The 24,673-nt window shown below is 44.6% G+C and overlaps 1 protein-coding gene and 1 pseudogene across 2 annotated transcripts in view; one reads left to right on the forward strand and one right to left on the reverse strand.

Moving 5' to 3' along the window:
• Positions 1-15,587, reverse strand: part of LOC120540177 — a 34,768-nt pseudogene extending 19,181 nt beyond the window's left edge.
• Positions 1-24,673, forward strand: part of fhit (fragile histidine triad diadenosine triphosphatase) — a 1,101,949-nt gene that overhangs the window by 349,613 nt on the left and 727,663 nt on the right. The gene's annotated exons all lie outside the window — the stretch shown is intronic.

Consider the following 24,673-nt stretch of genomic DNA (forward strand, 5'->3'; position numbering starts at 1 on the left):
CTCACAGCCTGAACAAGAATTATTATTATTATTATTTATTAGCAGATGCCTTTATCCAAAGTGACTTACAAAGCAAGTTATAACATTTACAAGAATGAAGGTGGAAGCACCAAAAGCAACAGAGAACAAGATAAAAAGCGAGCACAAGAGAATTAGAGCAACTCCGTACAGTACAGAGCCCTCCATGATGTTTGGGACAAGGACGCACTTCTCTTTGATCCCCCCACCTCGGCTCCACCGTTTCAAATGACAAATCAAACAAGTCAGGCCATGTGACCAGAGAGCACACTGCCAACTTTTATTTTAAGGGCATTCGCGGACACTTTGTCAACATGGGCCCCCCATTTCAGGGCACCATAATGTTTTTGGACAATTGGTGTCACCCAGGGCTGTCTTAGATAGATAGATAGATAGATAGATAGATAGATAGATAGATATGAAGGGCACTATATAATAGATAGAGTGAAAGGCACTATATAATAGATAGATAGATATGAAGGGCACTATATAATAGATAGATAGATAGATAGATATGAAGGGCACTATATGATAGATAGATAGATAGATAGAGTGAAAGGCACTATATGATAGATAGATAGATAGATAGATAGATAGATAGATAGATAGATAGATAGATAGATAGAGTGAAAGGGACTATATGATAGATAGATTAAATTAATATATAGATATTAAATTAAAGAGTGATAACAATGAAGGTGAAACCTCCGGGTGGAATTGAAGAGTCGGCCCCCCAGGGCAAAGTGGTCCACTGGCGCCCCTACCTAAACAACCACCCAGCAAGTCACAACATACATGGATTAGCATGGGGCCCCCTATGCTTGTGGGGGACCCCTGGGCAACTGCCCAGCGTGCCCATGTGTTAAGATGAACCCTGGGTGTCCCAGGTGTTTGTGATCACTCAGGTGGGTTTCATGGCTTCATAAGAGACCTCAGCCAGCTTCTACCCTTTGGAGTCTGCAGTTGTTCAACACAACAACAAGGGCTGTGCCAGAGGAAGTCAAAGAAGCCATCATTAGGCTGAATAACACCATTGGAGACATCAGTGACACCTCTGGGTGACCTAAGCAACTATCTGGAACATCATGAAGAGGAAATATCACACTGGTGGGCACAGTAATTACAAAGGGACTGATAGACCAAGGAAGACCTCCAACTGCTGATGAGAGAAGAAGCCTCACTCTGTTCAAGGAAAAGCTCCCCACACCCATGTGACAGACCAGAAACAGTGTATTAGGGGGCCGGTGTGTGTGTGTGTGTGTCAGAGATGACTATCAGCAGAAGACTTTATGAGCAGAAACACAGAGGAGGAGACACAGCAAGATGGAGACCACAAAAAAGGACAGGCAGATTACAGTTTGGGAAAAAGGACGTTAAATAGCCTGCAGAATTCTGGGTAAAGAACAAGACAAAGATGGACCTCATCAGAGTGAAGTGTGGAGACGACAAGGAACTGGTAAAGCAGACCACCTCATCTGTTAAACATGGCGGTGCTGGGGGTGTCATGGTTTGGACGTGTTTGGCTGGCACAGGTCCTGGCACACTTCTCTTCATTAGTGACATAACTGCTGATGGCACAGTGAATTCTGAGGGGTGCAAAAACCTCTGATCTGCTCAAGTTGCAGTCAATGCCTCCAAACTCACTGGACGGCACTTCATCCTACCACAAGACAATGAGCCAAACACACTGCTGAGGACACACAGCAAAGCTAAGAGATGGAAAATTCTGGAATGGCCAAGCCAGTCACCTGAATTCAATCCAATTGAAGAGAAAACTTGAGGAGACGAACCACCTGAAGCAAGCAGGAGCTAAAGATGGTGGCATTAGAGGCTTGGCAGAGAAGACCCTCAGCACCTGGTGATGTCTGTGAATGGCAGACTTGAAGCAGTCATTGCATGCTGGGATATGTGACAAAGTCCTAAACGTGACAATGACTTTAATAGACCTGCCATTGCTGTGTCTCAAAGATTATGGTGACCTGGAATGGGAGGGGCACCGTGTAGAAAAAATGTTGTGGGACCAAAATGTCTACAAATCCCGTTAAAATGAAAGTGTGCAGTGTGAACGTTAGTCACAATGTCTGAACTGTTTGATTTGTAATTTTAAACTGTGGAGAGGAAGGGGCCAATCAAGGAAAAATGAGTCCCCGTCCCTGCAGATTTAGCATGACATGTTGTCACCTGGTTGGTGTCATTTCTGTCCTGTTCTTCACTGGAAGCCACACCAAGCCTTCTTCATCATATTTTCTGTCCTCCTTTTCAGAGACATGCGGTAGCTTCACTTAGACTCTAATCGTATGGATCAGCAGCCACTGGAGCCTCCCGATTTGTCTTCAGCGTCAGCCATGTTGCGTTCGGTTTGGCCTCCGAGGTTGGTGGGCACAGGCTCAGAGGACCCTCCAGCTGTGGAGTAGCAGCTCCTGTTTTGTTCTTCTTTAACATGAGCGCATTGCTGGTCATGTCTAAAAATGAAGCCTGCCGGAAACACAGCACTGTGCCGCTCTTCTCCAAATGTTGTTGCTCGTTTGACCCTAAGCTGTCACTAAGAATAAGCAGCGGATGAGATTCACCGTGTAAGTTTGGCATCTTGCAATTATATGTCTGAAAATGAAGAGAAAACAGCAGACCCTTTCAGAGTCAGGAATCGCATGGAAAGAGCTGAGGGTCTCGGAGGTCAGATTCGACACTGCATTTTCCCTCAAGCTGAGCTGTTTGGCTTTTCCCCTGAAGTTCTCTACGCTGGTGGCTTCATGTAAGGTTTGGTGTGGGAGAGTGAAGTCAAATGCAGTTCTGTTAATGCTGAAGATGTTGATTTCACTGTTGAGGATCAGACGTAATTGTGCTTGAAAGTGTCCTCGGACATAGGTGCAGTTCATCTAAGGAACGGCCGTGTCTTGTGGACTGTAAATTTAACACCAGGTCATGTCACCAGCAGAACTTCTCAGTTTATTCTGCTCTAATGAAGTGTATTGACAAGGGGAGAGGATTCAGAGTATAAGACTATAGGACTGTCATCTCACCTGCACTTCAGGCCAGTACTTGGATGGGAGACCAACTAGGAAAAGCTGAGCTGCTGCTGGAAGAGACCAGCAGGGGGCGCCTACCCTGTGATCTGAATCTGTCACACCTCATTCTGACCCCCTAATAATCCCTTGTCTCTGATTGGCTATCTGTCACCCCTCATTCTGGCTCCCTAATCATTCCCTGTCTCTGATTGGCTATTTGTCACCCCTCATTCTGACTCCCTAATCATCCCCTGTCTCTGGTTGGCTATCTGTCACCCCTCATTCTCACCCCCTAATCATCCCCTGTCTCTGATTGGCTATCTGTCACCCCTTATTCTGGCCCCCTAGTCATCCCCTGTCTCTGATTGGCTATCTATCTGTCACCCCTCATTCAGGCCCCCTAGTCATCCCCTGTCTCTGATTGGCTAACTCTCTGTCACCCCTTATTCTGGCCCCCTAATCATCCCCTGTCTCTGATTGGCTATCTGTCACCCCTCATTCAGGCCCCCTAGTTATCCCCTGTCTCTGATTGGCTAACTATCTGTCACCCCTTATTCTGGCCCCCTAGTCATCCCCTGTCTCTGATTGGCTATCTATCTGTCACCCCTCATTCTTGCCCCCTGATCATCCCCTGCCTCTGATTGGCTAACTCTCTCTCACACCCCTTCACCACCTAATAGCTAGTCTGTTTTGAGAGTGTACTGGTGCTGTCGCATCATCCATTTAGATGCTGCACATTAGCGATAGTTAAAGTGGCTCCTCATTCACTGAGTGAGAAAAGAAATGTGCTATATACATGTAAAGAATTATTATTATTATTATTAGGAAAAATTAAATTAGGGATCTGGAGAAATAATGCAGTCAGGAGATGGTGACTGGAATGAGTGTCAGCACCTAAAGCCACACATCCACATCAAAAAAGATCTTAAACCGGGTGATCACAAACGACAAGGTTCTGTTTAGAAAAACAATGAAGGTTTGGAATATCCGCAATCTCAGATGATGAAGGGTCATTGGGTCGCACTTATTTCCCATTTCACAACATTTCCAAGCAGTTGTCGAGATAACGAATAAACAAATTAGCATCAGCAAAACCCAAAGATCTGGCTAATAAGTCACAGCACACCAAAGAGCTGCTGTTCCCAATCACTGCTCAGGGAGTGGAGGAGTGGAGGAGGTGCATTGCTGCAAGCACTTGGGGGTCCGCATTAATGACGGGTTGCACTGGTCTCACAACACAGAGGAACTATGGAGGACTGGGGAGAGCAGGCTCTTTTTCCTTGGAAGACTGAGCTCCTTTAATGTGAAGAGTGACATCCTTCATACCTTCTGTACCTGGCCAGTGTGGTGTGCTGGGCTGGTAACATCCTTTCAAGAGAAGCCCACCGAATCAACAACTGGATTAAAAGGGCAGACTCAGTTATGGGAAGCAAACTGGACCTACTGGACGTCATAGTGGTGGAACTGAGAGTGAAGGCAAAACTGATGGCCATTATGAACAATGCTGCTCATCCTCCCTGTGACACGCTAGCATTTGTCACAAATCAAGTGAAATCCAATCGCCATAAAGGTGCAGGCCTCCAAAGAATCATCACTGCTTCACACGACTGGCTTCGCCCTGCGCAGGCCTAAAAGGGGGCCTAAGTTTTACACCTCAGAACATCTTGGATAAAGACAGAGAGAGGGGTTAGGAGCCTGCGCTGACACAGCACGTTGTCACATCCACCACATGACAAACCACCTCAAGATCCCAGACTAGGACAGCCATGCGACAGGTGACACCTCAGCACCACATCAGTTCAGATGAAATAGAACCAGTGGAAGGTTTTTTGTATGGTGGCTTGGGTGCCAGTTCTGCCTGCAGCCCCCAGTTTTTTTCCCTGTAGGTTGGGGGACCTACATGCAGGGCTGGGTACAGATTAACGTCATACCCCAGGACAGATTAAGGTGTCAGCCAAAGGAGGGACAAACACCACACTACATGGCAGGAGCAGACATCGGGTGGAGGTGCGCACTTGGGGCTGGAATTGAAATCCTGGAGTAGTAAATAGTGCTAACCTCTGTGCCACCCTCAGGCCCGGTTTATGAACAGCAGTGGAAAAAAAAGTCACCATCCGCCCCATTCTTCACATAATTCATGCAAATGTCTGTTCTTGTTATAATTTGTTACAATTCAAAGGTCTGACTTTTCCAAAGCACTGACTTCAGAGTATTTTGGGCACCATTGTTGTAAGCTCACAGCAAATTGCCTGTCTCGTCTATTTATATTCTGAGAAGATGAAAAGGGTTAGGGTCCAATTGGCATGGCAAGCTGGCATACAGAAGTGGTGGCAGCTCAGAATGAATTGATTCTTAAACCACGGCATTCTAATCAAGGACAGGAACATGGAGAAGGCTGTGCATTGGGGTCCATTACTTTGAGGTCACACCCCCTTGGGGGACTTTGAGTCATAGTGGTGGCATTAGGTGTGACTCAGGCAGCTTGGCTGTTGTCCATGAAGGATGAGGACTCGGGTGCAACCGTCGCACCCGCGCTCTGTTGCCAATGATAAACAGAAGGAGATGCGTTTGCGTAATTTCAAAATGATGATAAAAAGTATGTGCGTATGTTTTATTAACATTTTATCTACAAAAATAGAAGCTAAGGACACAAGAGTAAGATTCATAAGTAGATTTTGCTGAGGATCTGAGGCACGTAGTCAATGTGGACTTCACACTTGGCGTCATTTGCTGGTTTGGACTTTGAACGTCTTTGCTGTTCGGCGCTTCTGTGGTTTTGTTAGTTGTGTGGCCGCTGGGTCATAATGGTGCTGTTCTGTTACCGCTACTGTTTGTTCTGTGGCTCATTATTAGTCTTGTTTTTCAATGATTAGTTAGTTTCCATATTTTTATATGTATGCATTTTTGATATTATTTTCTTTAAATATAATTTTGTAATTTTATATTGTGTATGTGTGACTTCTGCCTATGTACCTTACTTTCTGTGGGTTGAACTGCAAGAGGTGAGGCCACGATATATCACATCTGAGGGACCACCCACCACGGCCAAGAGGTGGGCCCACCATTACATCACATCTGAGGGACCACCCACCACCGTCAAGAGGCAGGGCTACTATTACATAACTTCTGAGGGACTGCCCACCACATCCAAGAGGTGGGGCCACCATTACATCACTTCTGAGGGAACACCCACCACCCCCCACCCCCCAAGAGGCAGGGCCACCATTACATCACATCTTAGGGACCACTCACCACCTCCAAGAGGCGAGGCCACCATTACATCACATCTGAGAGACCACCCACCACCCCAAGAGGTGGGGCCACCATGATATCACATCTGAGGGACTGCTCACCAAATCCAAGAGGCGTGGCCACCATTGCATCTCATCTGAGGGACCGCCCACCACCTCCAAGAGGCATGGCCACCATTACATCACATCTGAGAGACCACCCACCACCCCATGAGGTGGGGCCACCATGATATCACATCTGAGGGACTGCTCACCAAATCCAAGAGGTGTGGCCACCATTGCATCTCATCTGAGGGACTGCCCATCACCTCCATTACAGCACTTCAGAATCACACACAAAGTAGATGGAACTTCACCCAGGCATAGTACACAAAGCACACAATACATGAAAGTAACATGAACATGAAAAGTGAACAAAAAATACCTAACACAAAAATATGAATGCCAACTATGGGAGGAACCCGGACTGAAATATAACACTAGTCAGACCACGTAGGGAAGGTAACAAACACATGAAAGTAAATAGCCAATTTCACCAGTTGCCTTTTTTGTTCACAGCCAGGGGTTGACAGTCATCCCTCCTCTTCAATAGCTTTGTGAATTTTTCATGTTGTTTTACCAGCTCTCCATTTTTGGGACTGTTCCACTGAAAGCTAGCAGGTAGTATTTTGGTGCCTGACTGAGTTAAAAAGGAAACTTAAAGTAATCATTTTAAAGAATTCCAAACACACAGAATCATAACGATTTTGAGGGGACAGGACACTTATCTAAATGTTAGAAAACAAGAAATAAAAAAATTTAATTCAACACATAATGGCAAAAACATGAGTAATTTCATAATATATTTTATTTAAATATTATACTAGCTGTGCAAGCCCATGCTGTAAAAAGCCCAGGGTCCTAGAAACTGTCAGGCAAATGTCAGGCAATTGAAAGGAACGACTCTGGGCGTCTCTCTCCTAGGAGGATTCGTTTTGTCGATGTGCTCGCCTCGCTTGTGTATAAGCGGCTAAGCAACTTTGTCTTTCATCTGAGGTTTTGTTTTGCCGATGTGCTCACCTTGCTTCTGTACTGGCGACTAAGCGACTGTCTTTCTTTGGAGGTTTCATATTGCCGATTTGCTGGTCTCACTTGCGTATCCTCAGAGGTGGAGCCCTTAGCTCGACTCCACCTCTCACTTCCGGGCCGGACAGACACACACACTTCCACGCATAGCCGTTTATATATAAGATTATATTTCTTATAATGTATATATGAGTTGCGTCCATCTCTCATGTGATTACCCATGATCCACTGGGAATAGAACTCTCATCTTATTTGTATGTAACAGTGTATGAAGTGATATATGCTACTGAAACAAAAATGTTGGGCAAAGTTACCAGGGTTCACATCTTCCTTGCAGCCAACTGCTCATGCATGTGACATGACAAGAAAGAAAAAGAACGTCAGAGACATCTGCTAAGCATGAAGCACATTGCTGAATCAACTCACAGAAAGAAGACGAAGAACAGCAGCGCCATCTGCTGAGCGTTGAGAACAGGAGAAAAAATGCACGTGTCAAAGACAGAAAAGTGCTCATATCCTCAGACAATACAATACAATACAATGCAGTTTATTTTTGTATAGCCCAAAATCACACAAGAAGTGCCGCAATGGGCTTTAACAGATCCTTCCTCTTGACAGCCCTCCAGCCTTGACTCCCTAAGAAGATAAGGAAAAACTTCTAAAAAAATCCTTGTAGGGAAAAAATGGAAGAAACCTCGGGAAAGGCAGTTCCGAGAGAGACCCCTTTCCAGGTAGGTTGGGCGTGCAGTGAAGGGGGTCAATACAATACACAGAACAGAACAAATCCTCAATACAGTATACAAATAAAAATTTTTGAAGTACGTAGCAGAATTTACCAGTCAATGATATCCCATAATATGATTTGGATTTGTTTAGAGTCCTGGAGATCTCATCCATCAGCTGCCTCCCCCATTTGGCCAGTGCTGGGCCAGCCAATCCGATAAAAGAACGCCTCTCTCTCATGATTCCTGTGATCCTCCATCAGGGATGACTTTACCTTAGGCAGGCAAAACAACTTGGCAGGTGGGCCGTGGGCACCATGTGGCACATTTGAGTACAGAGAAGAGAAACAGAATAGGTGAGGGTTAGTAACAAACTCTAACTATCATGTTACTTATGTTTTAGTGCTAATGACTGACAACAGAGATGCAGTCTGTACAGTTAATCAGCAGCTCTAGTCAGGGTGTGCGAAACTGAAGTGGTGAGCCTTCAGCCGGGATTTAAAGACTGAGGCCGAAGGGGCATCGGTGGGCAGTGGGCACCAAGTGCCACATTTAAGTAGCGAGAAGACAAACAGGATAGGTGAGGGTTAGTAACAAATTCTAACTATCATGTTACTTATGTTTTAGTGCTAATGACTAACAACAGAGATGCAGTCTGTACAGTAAATCAGAAGCTCTAGTCAGGGTGTGCTAAACTGAAGTGGTGAGTCTTCAGCCAGGATTTGAAAGCTGAGACTGAAGGGGCATCGGTGGGCAGTGGGCACCAAGTGCCACATTTGAGTACCAAGAAGAGAAACAGAATAAGTGAGGGTTAGTATCCAATTCTAACTGTCATGTTACTTATGTTTTAGTGCTAATGACTGACGACAGAGATGCAGTCTGTACAGCTAATTAGCAGCTCTAGTCAGGGTGTGCTAAAATGAAGTGGTGAGTCTTCAGCCTGAGAGTGAAGGGGCATCTCTTATAGTAGCAGGCAGACCACTCCACAGTTTAGGGGGTCCTGTAACTAAAAGCTCGACCTCCCACTGTTATTTTATTAATTCTTGGAATCATAAGCACACCGGCATCTTGAGATCAGACCAAAGTAATTGTTATGATCACAACCTACAGTGCTACACACCATGATGGCGAGACATCTTCTGAGCGTCAGGCCAAACATGGGAGATGCTCCAGTGACGAAGAATGAGAAGCAATAAGACAAAGCGAAACTGAAGCCCGTAGCAAAGCGAAAGAAGCCTGAATGCGGAGCCGTTGAGTGGCTGCCTAATACTGCGGCTCATCGACACGCCAGACACTCCCCGTGCCACAGAATGCAAGAACACCAACGACAGAGAAACGAGGAACTTCTGCCCTATGCAGACATTTCTTTTACATCCTTACATCGATGTTTGCTTGAGGAGAACTACTTTTGAAGGTTCAATCGGTGAACTGCTCACTGCGGGAGGGCATGTCCTCATACTGAAAAACCAACGAATGTGACGTCAACATGGAAACGTTCAGCCTGCTCTGTTATCTGTCAGCCTCCTGACGTTACGACTTGAACCGGAAGTGAAAGCAGAAACGCTTTAGGATTCATGCAAGAGCTCCTCTATTGACAAGCCCCCAGGACGCACTGCATATGTTAGCACTTCTGCTTTGTTTCAGGACTAGGACTTACAGTGGGTATAGAAAAGAATCCCCCCTTTGAAATATAGCCTTAAATGTAAACACACACACTAATATTTTTTCCAGCTTTACTTACTCAATGCACCTGATAACATCCAAGTGAAAGACATCACAGCTACAGTTCAGAAGAATTTTAATAAATCAAAAACACGAAATCCTGAGATGAATAAAGGATCATAAACTCACTCAGGTGTCAGTGCCCACCATCTCCATTGCAGTTCCTGGCTTCCTGCCCCCTGTGCCCAGTTGTACTGAGTGTGATTAGTGAAGCTGTTCCTGGTCCATTCATTCCCTTGCTTGGTAGAGCAACTGACAGAACACAACTGACTACGGGTGGCAGGCCACTTTCAGAAGATCTCAGGGACAGAGTTGTGGGCAGACATAAAGACTAAAACATCTCAAGGGCTTCACCAATCCCAAGAAGCTCAGTAAAGTCCATCATAAAGAAGTGTTTGGTACGACTAGGACCCTCCAAACTGGATGGAAGAGCAAGGAGGAAACAGGGAAGAGAGGCGACCGAGAGGCCAATGGCCACTTTGAAGGAGTTACAGGATTTGATGGCACAGAGGGGTCATTAGTGGTGTGCATGTGACAACAATTTGACAAGCGCTCCTCCACCATTGTGACTTGTTCAGGAGGGTCACACTTCTCAAGAAAGGCCACATTAAGGCTCATTTGAGCTTTCCCAGAATGCACCTTGAAGATTCTGATGCCAAGTGGAAGAAGGTCTTCTGGTCAGATGAGACCAAAATCAAACTATTAGGCATCAACACCAAACGGTCCACCAATGCAGCTCACCATCCACAACACACCACACCTACAGTACAACATGGAGGGGGCAGCAGTCCTGTTGTGGGGGGCCTGGCTCTCGTTAGGGTAGAAGGAAAAATGGATGGGGCAAAATACTTGAGGAAAACCCGCTACCCTCTGGCAGAAAGCTGAAGATGGGCAGAATGTTCACCTTTCAACACGACAACGAGCCGAAGCACACAGCAAAACTGACCACACGGTGGCTGAATGTCCTGGTGTGGCCAGTCAGAGCTCAGACCGAAATCTGTGGAAAGATCTGAAGATAGCAGACCACCAACACTCACCGTCCAGTGTGACCGAACTTGAACAGTCAAACTGTAAAGAAGAGTGGGGGAGCAAATATTGAGTGGGCTCAATCTAGGTGGGCAAAGCTGATAGAGAAGAATCAACAGACTCAAGGCTGGCATTAAAGCAAAAGGGGGGTCAACAAAGTGACACTGACACTGGGGGGGTCCTTTATTAGTCTCAGTAGGTCTTGTGTTTGATTTTGTATCATTCTTCTCAACTGTAGCTCTGATGTCTTTCACTTGGATGTTAGAGGTGGCATTGAGTAAGTAAAGCTGGGAAGAAATATTAGTGTGTGTGTGTGTTCATTTAAGGGTGTAAAGCAAACAAAATGGGAATATTTTAAAGGGGGGGATTCTTTTATGTATTTTAAAACATTATTTAGTGTTTTCTAACAGTATATTATTATTATTATGATTATGATTTACTTATTTGGCTGATGAGGTGCCTTGTAACATTTCAGATGCAATGGCTTACATTTCTTCTCCCACAGCACAGGCATCCGTGTGACTTGCTCAGGCTCACATGGTGTCAGCAGTGGGATCTGAACTCACTAGCTCAGTGCACAGCCTTATGCACCGCACCAAACCGCCTCTGAAGTGGTCTGTCGTGGCGAGAGGACCCTATGCGATCAAACGTACGCCTGAACACTTCCTGTTACACGTTGGACGTGTGATGCTCAAAAGCCTGACTGGGCCCATCAGAAATAAATTAGATGAAAGTCAGCAGGCTTCTGCCCAGTGCCAGTTGCTGGGTTGGACACGAATGCGTCTGGCAGCTTGCGCAACTCTCCATTCATTAAATAAGTAAATTCATATTGCAGCCGAGGATGAAGAGTTTCTTCTCGCTGTTGAAGTCACACACTTACCCACCTGAGCGTATCGTCGCCAAAGTGCCCGTGTGCAAATGACTCATCGCAAGTCCCATCTGGCGGCATGAGCGCGCTGTCATCTTTATGATAGCTGCTAACGAACGGCGCCGGGTTTACAGATTTTTGTGTGCTCGATTGTGACAGTTACTGCGGAGAATAAAGGCAGCACAGCAGAGTATTTTATTCTATTTATTTATTTATTTAATTTTTTTACTGGTCTTAATCCCTAGCTGGCGTGAAACAAATCATCCGCACAGCTTGAAAAGATGAAATCATTTTTAAAAAGTCCTTGGCAGTGGGGCTTGTAAGTGCTCTCCTCTTACAGACTTCTGGCGATAATACAGGTCAGCAGTATTTATTCCGTTTTTAATGAGCTACTTATGGAAAATGATGACAGCACTCGGGTGAGGAGCCATTAATTCATTGGCCGCTAGGACCGAAGTCAGCATTTCACCACGGTGGGACGACAAGGGAGGCCGCCACTCCTCTTAGCACTTAATGGATGGTATGCAAGTGACGCTTTCTGCACTGATTATGGTGTCTTCGACAAGGAGATGATTAAAATGTACTTGAATGTCAATGAACAAAGAATGGAGCTTTTAATTAGTCGATGGAATCATTAAGGGAGCCAAGCTGTCAATTTCCATTAATTTCTATTGGCAGGAGCTCAAATGGTTTCGGTTGCACTTTTTTTTGCAAATGTGGAGGCTCTGCTGCACTTCTTCTTTATGACTTTGGTTTCCTGTTTTTAATTTTAGTGTTCAGTTCTTATTAAGACTAGAAAATGCCTAATGAGGGTTCAAACTGTTATTGCCGTTGTATGAAAAATGGCTGACTGATTTCTGCAAGCGTCTTTTTCCTTTTTTTTTTATTTTAATGAACTACTGGAATTTGTTTCACTGATTTTCCCTGGCAGTCCTTTCTCCTCTGTGTCTCGTGAATATGTGTGATGTGTGATGGAAGTCCCCAATTTATTTTTATGTACAGGTCAAGTTCTGCTTTCAATAAATACTAATTTTACTTTTAAGTCCTGGCCAATTAAGTTTAGAAATAATGTTTATAAAGTCAGGTTAATCAGCAAAATTCACCACAACAAAGACATTTTATCAAAGAAAAAAACAGCAAAACACGTGCATTTCAACTGTGCTTGGCTTACAAATCGTGATTGAGGAGCTCCGCTGAACAGCCAATCAGATTGCACGTTTATGTCACTTGATTTACTCGATATCTATCTATCTATCTATCTATCTATCTATCTATCTATCTATCTATCTATTATATAGCGCCTTTCACATCTATCTATCTATCTATCTATCTATCTATCTATCTATCTATCTATCTATCTATCTATCATAGTGTATTATCTATCTATCTATCTATCTATCTATCTATCTATCTATCTATCTATCTATCTATCTATCTATCGGTAACAAAGGCACTTTATTGGCGCCAACCCGACACGGACATGGAGGCACATATAAAATAACACAAAAATGTTTATTTTCTTCACCTGTGGGGCACGTCTTCCCCATGAACACCACAGGCACAGCACAATCTCAAAATAAGCACAAAACAGCCAAACCAAAACACACCTTTCTGGCACCACCACTCCTCCCTTGAAGCTTCGTCCTCTCTTCCCAACTCTGGCTGTTGAGTAGTGGTGGCTTGCCCATTTTATAGCCCACCTGGGTGGGGCTGAAGATTTGTCCAGCAGGGCTCCGGGACCCATGCAGTTCCCCCTGGCAGCCACCACCGATCCCAACAGGGCTGTGGAGGATCTATTATATAGTGCCTTACATATCTATCTATCTATCTATCTATCTATCTATCTATCTATCTATCTATCTATCTATCTATCTATCTATCTATCTATTATATAGTGCCTTACATGTCTATCTATCTATCTATCTATCTATCTATCTATCTATCTATCTATCTATTGTATAGTGCCTTACATATCTATCTATCTATCTATCTATCTATCTATCTATCTATCTATCTATCTATCTATCTATCATATAGTGCCTTTAATGTCTATCTATCTATCTATCTATCTATCTATCTATCTATCTATCTATCTATCTATCACATGTGTGTGTCAAAGGGTCACCTTCTGGGCTCCTCTGAGGTAAGCAGTACCACGCTGGAACACTCGGGGTGCTGTTGCTGATGTTTTCGTCTCTTTCTCTATCCACGGGTCAGAGACGATGTCTAATGAGGGCAACTGACTCCATGCCTTCTGGCCGGGGCTCTAAAGCCCACACGCTCCCAGAAGGTGGCGTCTCATTTTAGTCATTTTAGCCGCAGATCGGGCCGCTCACCTCAGCTTACTTTAATTATTTGCGAAGGCAGTGGGGCTGACAGGTTTGTGTTCTTTTTTTAGTGCCATTGTGCGCCTGTTTATTTTGGTGAATTTTGCAACCGTGTATTAAAGGGGCGACCCCATTGGCACCCCAACATTTCCACTTTGGACTGGTGTCATACCTTGTTTGACCACACTGTGCCCAATAGTGGCAGCAGCATTGTCACAATAAAGAAGAATGTATTAAAATGTGGAACACAATTCGGCTGACGTGATGTACTCCTTCTGCCCGTCTGTCTCCATCCCACCTGCTCAGTGCCGTGTGCTCATATCCGGTCCATATGGATTCTTGCTCTTTCATAACTTTAAACATTGTGTTTCATGCAGTACGTAATGCGTAGCCGTCTGTTTTCTAAGAGGCTAGGAGATTAGGACATAATAGTAAGAGCTACAGTCCCCATCTGTGACTCACCATGTGACCCTTAGTGTGTCACTTAACCTGTCAATGCTCCCAAAGTAAACACTTGTAGTATTACTCTTGATTTGTGAAGTGCCCTGGGATGGCACTCTTTATATCAGCACTATAAAAATAAACATTGCATTCTCAGACAATATTTGAACATCCTGTGACCCTCAAACAAATCAAAGGACCCGATTCTTATGAAATGCCAGGTCACGCAGCTGAACAAGATCTTCTGTTATAAAAGCAGGTTCAGTGCACTTAAAAAGGTTGGCCTGCACTCTCAAACATCAGGCCTGTGTAGAGTACACAGAGTACAAAGCCTGGCTCCCAAACTCAAGCTGCATGCTTTACGGCCTGCACGTCAGGAGGAATCAAAAGCTCATTAATCCCCAAAGGAGGAGAGGGGAACCCCTGGTCCAGGAAGAGCCAAAATGACGACTCTTGACAGCAGTTTATTTATAAATATCCATCCATTATCCAACCTGCTATATCCTAACTACAGGGTCACGGGGGTCTGCTGGAGCCAATCCCAGCCAACACAGGGCGCAAGGCAGGAAACAAACAACCGCAGGCCACGCACACACCAGGAACATTTTAGAATCGCCAGTGCACCTAACCTGCATGTCTTTGGACTGTGGAAGGAAACCCAGGCAGACACGGGGAGAACATGCAGACTCCACGTAGGGAGGACCTGGGAAGTGAACCTGGGTCTCCTAACTGCGAGGCAGCAGCGCTGCCCACTGTGCCACCGTGCTGCCCTATTTATAAATATAAGGGTTGATATCTGTGAACCACTGGGACTAGAACCTTGATCTTGGTCTTAAACGAAGGTGTGTGACGTGACCTGCACTGGTGAATGACGTACAAATGTTCATCACCCAGTCTATGGCAACAAGGAAGATTTCGAGTGAGGTGACACAGCCCTCTCCGACCTCAATCTTCCCACGGAAGCCCTCGCTTTGCTGTCCCTCATGACGCACACGGCAGGGGTTGTCCACATGCATATCTTTATACACTTTTATGGAAGGGTGCAATGCAGGGTGATGGACATCCTCAGGTTCTTGCAGTGACTCCACTGCCTTAGCCGCCAGCCTGCACTTGAATGTGTACCACTTGTGACTTCCAGCCATTCTGGAGTCTATTAAAGGCTTGGGCTGCCACACCAGTTCTGGTGGAAATCTCTCTTTCCATGTTACTTCTGGTTAAGATGTGGTTGCCTGGACATTTTGAAGTCTTTCACTTCTTCCTGCTCCATCCCATGCACTGTTGTCCATATTGCACATTAGATGTTAACCTTCATTTCTTTAAACTTGCCAGGGTGTATTTTGAGGTCCACAATGTGTGCATTCTGATCCTCTCTGCCTTCTCTTGGTTGTCTCTCAAGGCATGTGCCATAAAATCAATGTCATCTACAGATGCGGGTCATTACTCTTACTGTCAGGCTTTCAGACCTCCACACCAGTCTTCTAGGTCAGCCCTTGGTGGCTTTCTTCATCACCCAGTCTATGGCACCAAAGAAGGCGATGGGTGAGATGACACAGCCCTGTCTAATTCTCATCTTCTCCTGGAAGTCCTTTGCTGTCCAGATGTTTTGAAGTCTTTCACTTCTTCCAGCTCCATCCCTTGTACTGTTGTCCCTATCGCCCTTTCGGTGTTAGCCTTCATCTCTTTAAACTTGCCAGGGTGTATCTCGAGTTCCACACTTCCTGCATTCTGATCCTCTCTGCCTTCTCTTGGTTGTCTCTCTGGGCATGTGCAATAAGATCAACGGCATCCATAAGTGTGGGTCATCACTCTTCCTGTCAGGCTTTCTGACCCTCACAAAAGTCTTCTCGGTCTGCCTTTGGTGGCTTTCTTCATCACCCAGTCAATGGCAACAAGGAAGATGACAAGTGAGGTGATACAGCCCTCTCCGACCTCCATCTTCCCACAGAAGCCCTCGCTTTGCTGTCCCTCATGACGCACACGGCAGTGGTTGTCCACATGCATATCTTTAAACACTTTAATGGAAGGGTGCAATGCAGGGTGATGGACATCCTCAGGTTCTTCTAGTGACTCCACTGCCTTAGCCGCCAGCCTGCACTTTATTGTGCACCACCAAAGAGTTTAGAAGAAGCAGAACTTCTTCTTTTTGATTGTTAGTTTTCTTCCATTCTGCTCTGTTTGACTGAGTCAGCTCAACCTTCCACAACTTGATCATCGTCTCTAATGTAACTTTGTCTTGGCGAGTCCATCGTGGAATATATCCGAGACACACGTCCCAAAAAAACACACACTTGTAATTCTTCTTCTGTCCTTTATACAACACAGTTTCTCCAAGCTCCTCCCTCTGCCTCCCGACTCCGGCTCCCCGAATGGAGTGAGGCGGCTCCTTTTATAGTTCACCCGGATGTGCTTCAGGTGCTCCTTGATGACCTTCCTGCAGCAGTTCCGGTGCGCCCGGGTTCTCTTCTGGCAGCACTTCGGAAGTACTGCAGTTCAGGGCTCCGTAGTCATCTGGGCGCCCCCTGGTGGTGGCCACGGGCTCCGATCCCATGGTCCCGATGCATACCTCTCGTGTCCCTTTCCCGGTCCTCCCATCTTCCAGGCATCCCAGCCGTCCTCCACACCATCTTTAAAGCTCATCTCATTTTTCATTTTTCACCTCCCGGCGAGCTTGACGCGTACGCAGAGAGTGTCCGTAACCTTTGGGGTGTTCTGTAATTTGATGAGACACTAGACTGAGTATCATAATTGCTCGTTCATTTTCACCTTTAGCTTAGCCTCTCTTTTTCTACTCGGTTAGATAACTGCTATACTTGCCTTAATTGGTTGCTGTTACAGAATTTTAAGCTAAAAATATGTCACAGGGCCCTGAAAGTGTCTTGCTCTCTGCTGCTTATTGGAGGATATATATATATATTTTTTTTCCCTTTTATGTCTCTTCATATTTCATAGTAATTGTGGTGTTGTTTACCAGATTCCTTTTTTTTTCTTCTCCCCTTCATTTCACCAGTAAAGCTTTTCAAAAGCAGCACAATAGATCAACCTTGGATCACATCCATTATTCTGAATGATGTGTCCGGTGGTTCAGGTGGAGTTTAGATTTAATTGTGTTTCCTTGCAAGTGCTGGTAAAACATGATTTGTGAACCTTCTGGAAAAACAAATAACACACACGTGTCAGAACTTCAGAAACAAGTCGCTGCTGTAAAGCCGGAACTGCGGCCAACTTCTTGATTCTCCTTTATGTGGGTCACTCCTTGTAAAGACATAACGTGCAAAAGTTCGCTGACGACACAGGAGTGGGCAGGAGGAGGAGTAAAGGAACCTAATCAAGGACTTTGTTAAATGGTGTGACTCAAACCACTTAAACCTGAACACCAGCAAAGCCAAGGAGCTGGTGGTGGATTTTAGGAGGACCAGGCCCCTCATGGACCCCGTGATCATCAGAGGGTGCAGACCTATAAATACCTGGGAGTGCAGCTGGATGATAAACTGGACTGGACTGCCAATACCGATGCTCTGTGTAAGAGAGGACAGAGCCGACTATACTTCCTTAGAAGGCTGGCGTCCTTCAACATCTGCAATAAGATGCTGCACATGTTCTACCAGACGGTTGTGGCGAGCGCCCTCTTCTACACGGTGGTGTGCTGGGGAGGCAGCATAAAGAAGAGGGACACCTCACACCTGGACAAACTGGTGAGGAAGGCAGGCTCTATTGTAGGCACGGAGCTGGGCAGTTTGACATCCTTGGCAGAGCGACGGGCACTGAGCAGACTCCTGTCAATCATGGAGAATCCACTGCATCCACTGAACAGGATCATCTCCAGACAGAGGAGCAGCTTCAGGGACAGACTGCTGTCACCGTCCTGCTCTACTGACAGACTGAGGAGACCCCACACTATGTGACTCTTCAATTCCACCCGGGGGGTAAACGTTAACATTATACAAAGTTATTGTCTGTTATACCTGCATTGTTATCACTCTTTAATTTAATATTGTTTATTATCAGTATGCTGCTGCTGGAGTATGGGAATATCACCTTGGGATTAATAAAGTATCTATCTGTCTGTCTATCTATCTATCATATAGTGCCTTATCTATCTATCTATCTATCTATCTATCTATCTATCTATCTATCTATCTATTATATAGTTCCTTTCATATCTATCTATCTATCTATCTATCTATCTATCTATCTATCTATCTATCTATCATATACTGCCATTTAGATCTATCTATCTATCTATCTATCTATCTATCTATCTATCTATCTATCTATCTATTATATAGTTCCTTTCATATCTATCTATCTATCTATCTATCTATCTATCTATCTATCTATCTATCTATATCTATTATATAGTTCCTTTCATATCTATCTATCTATCTATCTATCATATACTGCCATTTAGATCTATCTATCTATCTATCTATCTATCTATATCTATCTATCTATATCTATCTATATCTATCTATCTATCTATCTATCTATCTATCTATCTATCTATTATATAGTTCCTTTCATATCTATCTATCTATCTATCTATCTATCTATCTATCTATCTATCTATCTATCTATCTATCTATCTATCTATTATATCTATCATATCTATCTATCTATCTATCTATCTATCTATCTATCTATCTATCTATCTATCTATCTATCTATTATATAGTGCCTTATCTATCTATCTATCTATCTATCTATCTATCTATCTATCTATCTATCTATCTATCTATCTATCTATCTATCTATCTATCTATCTATAAGTGTTGTTGTTGTTAATGTCATGATGTCATTCAGCAGATCTCATTTTGGGTGACTCCACCAGCGGTAGGCCTGAGACCTAATCAGGTTTGGGCTCCATTAGTGATGAGCAGGTTGACTCACACTGTAATCACGTCGATTGGTTCAGACGGGTGTGAGTTTAACGTCTGACTAAAGGCAATGAAATGACGACTTCTTCTCTCGGCTGCTCCCATTAGGGGTCGCTACAGCGGATCATCTTCTTCCTTATCTTTCTGTCCTCTGCATCTTATTCTGTTACACTTCTTAAAAAGCGCTAAAATGACAAAGAAGGAAAAACACCTTAAATCAGTAAGCATGTAGTTAGCGGTGGAGGACTGTGTGGACGACAGTCGTCCAGCTGTTTTTGAAAGTCCACAAACCCCAGAGGATATGAACAGCCGTCGTTCAACATGCTCAATAAATTTGTCTCCCAGAAATGAGGATTCCACGTGAAGAATTGGAACACTTGGACACTAGTTGAGGTTTGCTTAAGGTATCTACATTTGAATACAATACAATACAATTTATTTTTGTACAGCCCAAAATCACACAAGAAGTGCCACAATGAGTTTAACAGGTCCTGCCTCTTGACAGCCCCCCAGCCTTGACTCTCAAAGAAGACAAGGAAAAACCCTTGTAGGGGGAAAAATATGGAAGAAACGTTGGGAAAGGCAGTTCAAAGAGAGACCCCTTACCAGGTAGGTTGGGTGTGCAGTGGGTGTCAAAAAAAGGGGGTCAATACAATAGAATACACAGAACAGAGCACAAGTCATCCTCAATACAGTATAAAAATAAAAAGTGTGCAAGTACGGAGCAGAATTTAACAGTCGATGATATCCCATAATATAATTGGGATTTGTTTAGAGTCCTGGAAACCTCGGCCATCAAGCTGCCTCCCCCTATTGGCCATTCCAAAGCTGGGCCAGCCAATCTGATGAAAGAACCCCTCTACCCCATGATTCCTGTGATACTCCATCAAGGATGACTTTACCTTAGGCAGGCAAAACAATTTGGCAGGTGGGCAGTGGGCACCAAGTGTCACATTTGAGTACAGAGAAGAGAAACAGAATAGGTGAGGGTTAGTAACAAATTCTAACTGTCATGTTCCTTATGTTTTAGTGCCAATGACTAACAACAGAGACGCAGTCTGCACAGTTGATCAGCAGCTCTAGTCAGGGTGTGCTAAACTGAAGTGGTGAGTCTTCTGCCAGGATTTCAAATCTGAGACTGAAGGGGCCTCTCTTATAGTAGCAGGCAGACCACTCCACAGTTTAGGGGGTCCTGTAACTAAAAGCTCGACCTCCCCCTGTTATTTTATTAATCTTATGAATCCTAAGCAGATTGGCATCTTGAGATCTTAATGTGCGCTCAGGTTTGTAAGTCATGATAAGTTCAGACAGGTAAGCCGGACCTCGGCCATTTAATGCTTTATATGTTAAAAGGAGGATTTTGAAATCTGCCCTAAACTTAACCGGGAGTCGGTGTAAAGATTTAAGAACTGGAGTGATGTGTTCATATTTTCTTGTAATAATTCTTGCCGGAGCATTTTGGACTAACTGAATAAAGAACATCTTGAACATCCAGTGAACACCTCATTGCAGTAGTCAATGCTACTAGAAATAAATGCAGGAATTAACTTCTCAGAATCCTGTTTATTTAGAAAGAACATTTTTAAGATGGAAGAAACCTGATTTGGCCAACTTTGTAATGTTAGCTTTAAATGACCTGCTAGAGTCAAAGAGAACTCCTGATTGAGTAAAATGAATGGGGATTCCAACTGAGTTCAATGTTGACCAGATATTGTTGTGATCAGCGTCACTCCCTCCAAGAATTAACATCTCTGTGTTTAAAGACAAGTAGTTCTCATCCATCCACTCCTTTAATTCACTAACACAACTAATTAAAGACAACATCGGAGAAACTTCATTTGATCTAAAAGCAAGGTAGAACTGGGTGTCATCTGCATACGAGTGAATCCAAGCTATAGTCTTTGGTAGGGTTTGTTTTATCGATATTTTAGATTGTACGACGAGCAAACAGAATTCTGATCAGCTCATCAGATCAGATCACCAAGCAGTTGTTGGTGTGGCAGTCGCTGCTCTACATTTCTGCTTTGGTCGCCTTCCAAAAAAACTTTGGACTTGGTGGACAGGCCAGTAATTTGGTGGACGCTCCACACAACTGTTGTTACGGTTCTGTCTTTGTCCAAAAAACGCTTTCATAAGCTTTATGACCTTAGTCTCCCGTGGGGCGACTGGGATCTTTTCCTGAATAAGATCAAACACAGTTGGTGGCGTGGGGTGTGACAGGAGCTTCGACCTGCAGCTTAAGTCACTTTAGTAGACATGTCGTTTGTGAGCATGTCGATCAAACACAGGAAGCTCTGCAGTCTACTTGTGACTTGACGCTGTAGGAAGATACATAAATAAATCAAGGTAAATAAATAACATTTGATCTGGCTTTTATATAAGTAACATATAAATGTTTTTATATAAAGACCATCACAAACAGCAGTTTGCACGATACGTTGGCGAGCTCTGTAAACCATGTTGGGCAGACGGGCTGGCAGGATGATGCCTGACCTCTTGCTGTATCCACACGGTGCCGTCCTTCGCCTTGACGCCCGGTGCAGCTGCGTTGTTCTTATGCGTGACTGGATGGTTCCTGCGGGGAGGGCTTCTGTTCTCTTCCTCCGATGTAGGACTCTTGTCTTCATCTGAGTTCACCTCTGTTGTCGCACATCTTTATTTGAAAACTAGCAGTGTCAGATCAGGGCGAGCGTGAATGCGACTAAGAGAATAAAACTGAATAAAATAAAAAACATGCTAACCTTTACAAGTACCATACGTTTACAGCAACTGTTACAGACTCCAATCAAATGTATGTCTTTATTGTATAATAGTAACAATAAGAGCAGCTCACTACTCAAAACGTTTATTACGAGTCAGCAGTACTACCAAAGCAGTCACTACAACGAGCCACAGTAACACAATTTTTCTTTTTCTTCAGCTATAGTCTTGAATAAAAGTGTATTTGTTTTGTTATACGTGTACATTTTGTGAAAGTGCTTATTTGATATTTGGACTTCAGTCTTCACACATTATACACATCATGTCAAAGTTTTGTCGTTAGTACTAAAACATGCAAAACGTCTGTCTTTTAGTTATGTGTTCAACATTTCCTGTCATCCTACACTTACATCGATCTTTGCAGACACAGAACACTCACGAAATGCATGTGTTCCAAATAGCGAGATATTATTTAGCCTCTACAGCTCCCGGGTACCGCACTCCCAGATAAACGAGGCTTGAGCTGAGAGCGATTTTGCTGTTTCTGCAGTGGTTGGAGGATGGGATAGCAGGCTGCTTGTGCTGATTGACATATTTACAAGACAAAAGACACTGACGAAGAGGTGCAAACGTATTTAAGGTGGGCCAGGATTGCGAGTTTTTGTGTAGGCTTTGGTAATTGTAGTGTTAACTTTGCCAGCTCAGCCATGTGTGAGACCCTCGCTCCAAGGTCTCAAGCGCATCTACTGTCTTTTTTTCAATTTGAGCCCCTCTCGCTTCGATGCTAGTATTCGTCTCCATAGCACCACCCCTCACACCAGCACCAACTGCGCAGGGAAGCCAATGCGTGTCCCCTCACATACAAGTGGTGGGTTGCTGTGAGTTCTGTAGACAATGATGGCATGACGATCGTGGAGATTCTCGAAGGGGACCACCCACCCTCTACCTCGCTATGACGATTGGTGGAGATTCTCGAAGGGGACCACCAACCCTCTACCTCGCTATGACGATTGGTGGAGATTCTCGAAGGGGACCACCCACCCTCTACCTCACTTTGATGATTGGTGGTGATTCCCAAAGGGGACCCCCCACCTCCTACCTCACTTTGACGATTGGTGGAGATTCTTGAAGGGGACCCCCTACCCTCTACCTCGCTATGACTACCGCCAATGATTACCAAAGTAAATAGTAAAAAGCACGAGATTGGGTTTTAAGAAATGAAAAGCTTTAAGAAAGCCTGCATTACCCCCAAACCCGGTGTGAGACCAATCCAGTCCAATGGGGCGTTAAGCCTTTTGCAGAGCACCATAAGCTAATATCTGAGTGTCACATGGTGTTAACAATAGTAATAATAATAATTAATAATTCTTTGCATTTCTATAGCACTTTTCTCACTACTCAAAGTGCTCAGCAATTGCAGGTTAAGGGCCTTCCTCAAGGGCCCAACAGAGCAGAGTCCCTATTGGCATTTACGGGATTCGAACCGGCAGCCTTCTGATTGCCAGTGCAGATCCCCAGCCTCAGAGCCACCAGGAGTGAAGACGCTGTGGACTGCCATCCCGTCCCCTTGATGGTGGATTGGCCCGCTACTCCCAGCGACTCTGAGTTGGCCTCCTAAACGGGGTATCTAGTGGGCAGATTTATTATCTAAGTGTTTCCACCTTCCTCAGCTCTCCTTGTAAGTCAACGGTTTTTATGTGAACGTCGTCACTTTGGGGTGTTGAAATGTTCCTCCTCAGGTCACACGAAGCCAGTCCCGATTTCGCATTCTCTTAACGCTCAGTGAGGCTGACACAATCCTGGCAGCCTTCGTTATTCAAGCTGGTGGGCTGCGGCCGCCACTGCTTTTTGCACACCTGTTCCTACCGATAATTAGTCATCTCGTTTTGTCCGTTTTCGCTGAACTGAAACGAAAACATAGGAAGTGCACCCATTTTTTTTTGCTTTGTTTTTGTATTATCTGCCAAAGCACAAAGAAATGAAAGCTGGGTTTCTTTATTTAAATAAATTGCGGTCCGCACGTTTGCCCCCCAAGCCCCTGATTAGCACTGTGCCTTTGTCTCCGTTTGGTCAATGCCTATCGGTGTTTCACCAACACATGAAGACAAATGGCAGATGTACCTTCCCCAAGAGAAACTAAAATTCGCCTTCATTAGTCAAAGGCACGTGGCTCGGGGGGCTCTAACTGGCGCTGGCTTTTATTATTTCAGTTTGCATCTGCACGGTGGAGTGCGGGGAGGCTACCATAGAGGCGAGTGGCGTCTCTCTAAGCCGCTGCCGCCGCTGCCGCCGCTGCCGCCGCCGTGGTGGCTCTTTAACAAGCCCCTCTCTCTCTCGCAGGGACCTTCAAGCATCTGGGTGACTTTTAGATCGCGTGCCCTCAGCAGGGCACGTAAGCTAACGGAATTTACCGGCAGCTCATTATTTAAAGTGAAGATTCATCCCCTGCGTGATCTCAAGGGGTAGGGAGGAAATGGAAATGCGGGCCTTTAATTTTCCAGAGCCCTGTATCTCCATTAGAGCAGGTTTTCTGCAGCCGAGATAGGAAGAAGCTGATTCGGAATTTCAGCAGCTCTGCTGACCCTCTAGGCCAGCGGTTATTCTAAAGATTTATTTCTGTGGTCACCACTATCTAACTAAGAGAGAAGAAGGAG

This window comes from Polypterus senegalus, chromosome 12 (assembly GCF_016835505.1).
Source record: "Polypterus senegalus isolate Bchr_013 chromosome 12, ASM1683550v1, whole genome shotgun sequence".
In the NCBI taxonomy this organism is placed as follows: Eukaryota; Metazoa; Chordata; class Cladistia; order Polypteriformes; family Polypteridae; genus Polypterus; species Polypterus senegalus.